A 7,707-nucleotide genomic window follows, 5' to 3' on the forward strand; every position below is an offset into this window, starting at 1 on the left:
TACTGGTTCCTAAAATGTGTGACCTTGCATTTGGCTGTATTGAAAGCATGTTGTTCAAGTAAGCCCAACTTGCCATGCTGTCCAGATCCCTCTGTAGAATGACCTTTCCTTATCATTATTTACTACTCTGCCAATTTTGTGTTGTCTGCAAACTTTACCAGCAATCATTCATACATTCCAAACCCAGGCGGGACCATTGTGATCATCTAGTCTGACCCCCTGTATAACACAAGTGATAGAACATCCCCAAAATAATTCCTATTTGAACTAAAGCATATCTAGTGATGGAGAATCCACCAGCAGTCCTTAGTAAATGTTTCAGTGGTTAATTACCCTCACTGTTAAAAGTTTACATCTTATTTCGAGTCTGAATTTGTCTAGTTTCAATTTCCAACCACTAGATCTTGTATATGTTTGTCTACTAAACTGAAGCTGTTCCCCAGATAGATACTTCCAGACTGTGATCAAGTCACACTTGTCTTTATAATTTATTTACCACTCCACCAATTCTTATGTTGTCTGCAAACTGTGCCAGTAATGATCTTACGCTTTCTTTCAGCTCATTGATAAAGATATTGAATAGCATTGGGCCACGAACAGATTCCCGCAAGACCCAATTAGAAATGTCCCCAGTGAATGATTCTTCATTTGCAATTAGTTTTGGAGAATATATTTGATCTTTCATGTCACCTTCTATTCCCAGCAAGACACTCTTCCAGCAGCCCTACTCTTCTTCCCCTTCCCAAGATCACAGGGAACCAGAGTGCAACCTCTTTCAGGACTCTGGCTGTTCTCAAGTAAGATGGCATTTCTTTATTTGTGCAAAGAAACAGAGTATTCAGACTCATGCACTGAACTGGCTGTTCAAAAAAAGCACTGACAAAACCTGTGGCTCTTAACTATTTTTTGAAATCTCCAAGTTCATGGGTTTTGTCATGGAAATCACAGCTGTGACAAAACCACCCTCATTGTAGGAATAATACGGTCTTATTTTAAATAATTAAAAAATAGGATGGGATCAGGAATGATTGTTCATGATTTTACCTTTTTCTCTTACACCGGTTACTTTCTCTGCATTGAAGTGTTGGGAAATAAACCAGTTCAGTGTATCTTTTATACAAGTATTAAAGAATTAAGCTAGCAGTTATAAAACAAGTATGAGTTTAAGTGAAATATGTCACTAGCTACATTAATTTATAGTTCTCCTAAGTTAATTTATAGAAGTATAACACAATAATCAAATTGAGGTTACAATTAAGATGTAACCAATAGGTCAATGGTTCAATTTATCTGGCTCGCCAATTACTACAATTAGTTAATCATTAGATCAAGTTCTGATGAGCAAGTTAAAAACACAAGAATTTTAGAATTTTGCAGGAAGGGCAGGGGGAGAAGTTGTTCCCTTTGACTCGAGCAGTTAGCTGAGTGTCTGCTAGAGGCAAAGGTTGTTCCTTGCCTTGATTTTCAGGAAGTGCAGCTCATATAATAACTTCCTGGTAGCTTCTTTCTAGCTGCTCTTTTCTCCTGCTAACATTACTGTTCATACAGATTACATTAAGCTTGGCTTTTCTAATATATCTTCCTCCCTACTTTGACACAATGCCTGTATCTGTCTGGCAGCCTGGCACAGACTCAGAGTAACTTCTAAAATCCTGCACTTATAGCAGCTGTAGAACAATACTGGTTTAACCTGGAGATCCCTTGCTGATTTGGTAACAGCTTTGGCTTTTAGCATCTACTTGGGGAACAGTTAAGAACACACAGAGAGATGCAAAAAGAACAGGAGTACTTGTGGCACCTTAGAGACTAACAAATTTATTAGAGCATAAGCTTTCGTGGACTACAGCCCACTTCTTCGGATGCATTCATACACATGCACACACGCTCCAGTGGGTGCTTGAGTGATTTGAGCCCCCTTGAATTGCTCTACAGATGATTTTCACAGGGTCTTCTCCAAATCTTAACTCACGTGATTTATCTTAGTTCAGACCTAGGCTGATATTTACTGATATCTTCTGGGGTGATGAAATGTACTTTCATCATGCGGGGGTGGGGTGAGGTGGGAAAGGCAGTTGATCTTCTTGCTCTCTTCATTGTACTTCGGGCTTGGCTCAGCCAGCATTCAGAGTCTTTTACTGCTGTATCTCTGAGGGGCCAATCCAGGGCTGGCGCAACCTGTGGTCGCCTAGGGCACTACAATTTGGGGGCCGGCGAAAGCGGCGGTATTTTGGGGGCAGGACCTTCCGCTGCCTCTGTGGGGGGTGGCATTTCGGATGGGACTTTCTGCCGCCTAGGGCAGCAGAAAAGCTGGTGGCGCTCCTGGGCCAATCTAGACAAGGAAGCAGGATACAACTTCAGGTGTTGTGTTGTTGAAAGAAAGCCCACCCCCGCCCTTTTCTCCATATAGCTGGCATCTTTTCCAGGGATCAGTGACTCCTCTCCTCTGCCCCAGACGACACTCTTGTCCAGTTAGGGGATCTAGCATGTAGATCATATGGGACACCTGGCTCTTTGAGCCACAGCAAAGATTCAAATTTGCCTGCGGCATGTGCGTCATAACCCAATCTGTTACTAACCGCAAACAGATGTGTCTCAATGCAAGAAGGTGCCAGGTGATCAGGAGCTGGTAGACAAACTTTTGCTTAGGCTCAGGCAGAAGTGTCTTGATAGTTTAAATATAATTAATGACTAGTCAAGCTTAAACATTTACTCATTTCCACACCTTTTCATGACAGCGAGTTAGTTATGACACTGGAAATGTAGTGTAAATGAGGGAGGCAGTGTCTACGGCAAATGAGTGCCCTTGTTCTAACAACCTTTTGTCTACAGACCCAAAAAGCAGCTTCAAACATCTCTTAGTCATGCTAACTTAAACATTTGGCCAACCAAAGTTACTCAGGTCAAGTCCAAATATGGCCTGTGTTCCCTATATTGTTCATGGCAGTATGCTCTGTGTATGCTAGCTACATGGTCTATCAAATTAAACACAGGCACAGCAGCATAATCCAACAAAAATGCCAGAGCCTATAAACCCTGAGTCACACCAGCATTCCCCTGAAGTCAATTGCACTGTTTGCATGAGGAAGGTGTACTTGAGTAAGAAAAGGTTTGTAGAATCAGGCCTATGTCCAAGTAATCCTCCTATTCCAGGGCCATTCCTTTCACTGTGAGTTTTGCTGAGAAGCAGTACTCATTTGCCATATCATAGTTGGTTTGTGGGTAGTCAAATACTGGCTGAAACACATGCAACTGGATTATTTGAATACATTATCTGAGGCTTTCTTCAGTGAGGAATAACTGACACCTTGTTATTACATTAAATGTGGAACAGTCCTTTTGTTCTGTGCATATCCCAATTTTAAACTGACTCTTCCGAGTGGGTGAGGAATTTCCAAGTGCCTTAGTGCTGTACAAAGCTTACAAATAACTACAGCTGATCAAATAGCGGACAAAATTGGAAAAGTTCAATCAATTTTAAAGGAAATTTCAATTCAATCATAGTCAGCTTAGGTTTATTTTCCACTAATGTTCAAGCTTTACTAGTGCAACTACAAAAAGTGAATTTATCACCTGTCTATTCAAATGAACTGCATACTGTACTACAGCCCTCCACTATTGTGCTGAAAAATTTACCAGCTCCAGCTCAAAATCCACTCACCCATCCTTCACCATGATGATTGACAGTAATAAAAACTGAATGAGATTTTATTTGCCAGTCCAAAAAGAAAAAAGTACTCTGCCAAGAGAGTAGAACTTTATAAGGCTTATGGCACCTTTCATTGTAAAATAAGTGCCTTGCATTTCATATTAACCAACAGAGTATGAATGGACAATCTTTGTGTCAAATACACAATCTGACGTGTGCTTTGGCTAGTCCAATCAGGAAACAGAAATGAAACCACGTGATTAATATGACTGATCAGCAAAGGGAAAATTACAAATTGTATATTTAATTGTAGAGCAAAATTCACAATATTTGTAAGCTGAGATCTGCAGACCATTGCGCTCCTTAAAAATTACTACTCAAACAACAACCCATTCCCCAAAACTCCCTAGAAGTTGTTTGTATGCCTTTTATTTATTTATTCCCATCTTCCATATCTTTGTCCCGTTTTCTCTCCTTCTATCTCTGACCCATATCGCCAGCTCCACAACATTTTCTAGCCTGTGCTCATTTTAAGACTATATGTTATTGTGGTATGGATGCAAGTAATTATAATGATGAATAGGGCAATCTGAAAGACTCGTTCAGTTCAAGTATGTGGTTGCATTGGCAATTTGACTTATTTATTAGGGATCTGGAAGGTTCTAGCTGACCTGTGATTGTACTTGCCCCCTCTTCTACTAAGAAGCTTTGTAGTTTTGAATTATTCCCATTTAAACTGACCTTTACCTTGGAAGGTACAATATTTACACTTTGCTGGTGAAATCTTTGTATGTTTCAAAAAATTCCTGGTCATAGTGACCGGAGCTAAGAGGACACATTACACACACACACTGCAACTTTGCCAAGAGTAAGTTTTTTTTGTTTGTTTTTTTTTTAATGCAGAAAAACAAAATGTTTCTGTGTATATGTAATGCACGCACACGCAGACATGGATGTACAGCCTTTGGATAGCACAGATTATCTGTGTATCTATTACAATGTTCCCAACTCTTGCCATTTTATCATTGAGTCTTAAATAGTTAGTACCTGTCTTGAAACTCCAACTGCTGGAGTCAGGTTATTACCTAAGAATCACAGCTTTCATTTAAAATAAAGTAAATGTCTAGCCCTCGTGTTGCTGAGAAAAGCAGGAAAATGTGAACTCTAGATATTCCAACCCAAGAGGGCAAAGGAAAATAACTTGCTTTTAAAATCTCATGATTGGGCGGGGGGGGGGGGGGGGGGGGGGGCTGACTCATGATTTTTGAATGCTTGAGCTTGGCAATGCTTCTATTTTTGGTCTGATTTTGACTCCCATATGCTCCGGCTATATGGAATGCCCAGCGCTTCTGAAAATCAAGCCCCAAGGTCTTACTAGTCCACATGTGAGTGTAAATACTAGTGTTTCATTGGTGACACTATTATGTTGCTTTCTTTCTAAGTCTCTAGTTGCAGGTGTTTGTATTTCTGAAAATATTTCTTGGTGGGACAAGATTTCTCAGCCTGACAGTGAATGTTGTAGAAAATTCTGGTGAAATTCTAGTTGGCTCATTTTCTGATGTCTGAGTAGTTTTTAAAAACCAGGAAAAAATTTTTATACTGGGCCAGCTCAAAAAGAATTTTTTTAAACTTGCCTGAGAAGTATTCCTGTGACATGACTGAATAAAGTTGGCTTAGAAATAATGAAGTTAAAAGAATTAGAAAATCTCTGGATGTGCATAGAAATTACAGGCTAGGTGTTAGTAAAGGGCAGTGTGGAGGCACACCACTCCAAGGGGAACACAGGAGGAATTCTTTCTCAAAATTCAAGCTCCATGGGGTGGTGTAAGTTTTGTAATGCTTCTAAGGGGAGCAGCATCCTCTCCTCACACCAGAGTGGGTAGCTGGCTCTCTGCCCCCTTTCTGGAGCGCTGCTTTCACATGGAAACAGCTTGATAGCAGGCCCTGTTCTCCCCCCAAAGGACAGTCATAAAGGGCTGTGTTTCTGGCCACACCTTACACGGGCTGAGCAAAGGGAGAGACTTTTTACTCCCTCACCTCACTGTGAGGCAATGTAAGGGCTGGCCATAGATGAGCTCTATATGTTTTCCACTCATTGTTTAACAAAGCAGCGAGTTGCAGAGCTCCAACGTACATGCATGAAAACACGGCTAACTGGAGTTCTGAACACTGAAATACTGTGTAAACTGAAAAAAGAAGAACAGGAGTACTTGTGGCACCTTAGAGACTAACAAATTTATTAGAGCATAAGCTTTCGTGGACTACAGCCCACTTCTTCGGATGCATACTCTGAAACCTGTGTAAACTGAGTACAACAGCTCAGTATGATTGCTCTGTACTGTCTGATATTAACTACTTGGGATCTTCCACCCTGGCTGGCCTACCCCACCAGCCAACCCCTTCCATATTTGGTCACCAGATTGCATATTGATTTAAAAATTTCTGCCATCTGGGGCTTTGTTCCTAGTTGCAGGCCTGGAGGGGAGGCCATGGCATGTTGTGTGAAGGTAGGATGTAAACCTGCTGGGGCAAGAGGCACTTTTATGGCCAAAGTGGATCCAGTCACCAACCCTCCAATCTGTTCTAGAAAACCATCGGCCAGCTCTGTGTGTCCCATTGTGCCAGGATTGGCTGGTTGTCAAGACCTATTTTCTCTTAATGTTGCTTGGCAAAAGCACTTTAGACTTAATGGCTGAAAATCATTTTAAATGCTAAGGTAGCCACCTTAGGTTAACTGAAAGACCACCTTGAGAGACAGGGCAAATTTAATATTGCTAAAGACAAGGACAAGTTTGTTTATAATCTGACCAGAAAGGAACAAACCAATCTTGTATTCCAGCTGCAGACTTCCAGAGGGGGCTTCTTGTGGTTGGTGATATCATGGACACATCAAGTGCACTGAGAAAAGAAAAGTAACAGAAAAAGAAGATAGTCTTAGTAAAATATTATATAATTCTGAATACTGAGTAAAGGTATGGCCCTCAGAATAAAAAGTGGAGGCCAATGTCATGCCCCAAAAATGTGCAACTACATATGTGTTCATACCGCTGTTGAAGTAAGGTTTTGGGATTAAGGCAATGGACAATTCTCAGCTCTCTCACAGATTTCAGGTATGACCATGGCAAATCACTTAATTTCTCTGAATAAAATGCTGGCCTCATTGAAATCGATGGGATTTTTGCCATTGACTCCAATGGAACCAGGATTTCATGCTCAGTGTTTAATTTTCCCATCTGTAAAATGGGGATTTGATAATACTCCCTTCTTTCCAGGCACCGTCTGTTTTAGCTATTTAGATTGTAAATTCTACTGGGTAGGGACTGAGTCTTCATATGTGTTTGTACCATCTCTAACACAATGAGCATCTAAGTACTAACAAAGCAAATAATATATTTTTAAAGTTGCACTTCAACTGCCATATTTGCATAGCCATAATAATTTACAAATGAACTATACTAATGTGGAAAAATGCCAATCACTGTAATCTATAAATTGCCTGGTACCCTAATTCTATCCCTTTTACACATAAATCTAGAACCTGACTTTAACAGGAATAAGAACCTCAAAAGTTCGTGTGATGCAGCAGCATAGAGAATAATCTAGAAACTGGGCTTTTAACTAAAATCCATAATGTTATATTATTTTAACATTTTGGCAAATCAAGAAATAAGAGAAAGACAGTTGTCACACTTAATACTGCTTGCTCACTGAGTCATTATCAGTTAGATAACATTTTGTATCAGATGCCAGGTCAGAATAACCAGGGCAAAGTCATCTTAATCTGTGGTAGAATCAATTACAGGCAAGCAGCCATGAACAAATCTAGCAAATAAAGTAACATATTATATGTATTTTTAATTTGTTTTAAAGAACTTTAGGAAAAGCAAGAGATACTCTTAAGCAGTCTGTCAAAGATTTAAATAATATGATTTCAATGAGCCTGGCATGGTCTGTCCAGGATTCCTCCCATTCAAAAGTCAATATGGTTGCAAAAAGAAAACTGTTTGCATAAACTGATAACAAATTGAAAAATCAGCAAAATACAGCTTAGCAGTGGCCAT

The sequence above is a fragment of the Trachemys scripta genome, chromosome 8 (genome assembly GCF_013100865.1).
Source record: "Trachemys scripta elegans isolate TJP31775 chromosome 8, CAS_Tse_1.0, whole genome shotgun sequence".
Lineage (NCBI taxonomy): Eukaryota > Metazoa > Chordata > Testudines > Emydidae > Trachemys > Trachemys scripta.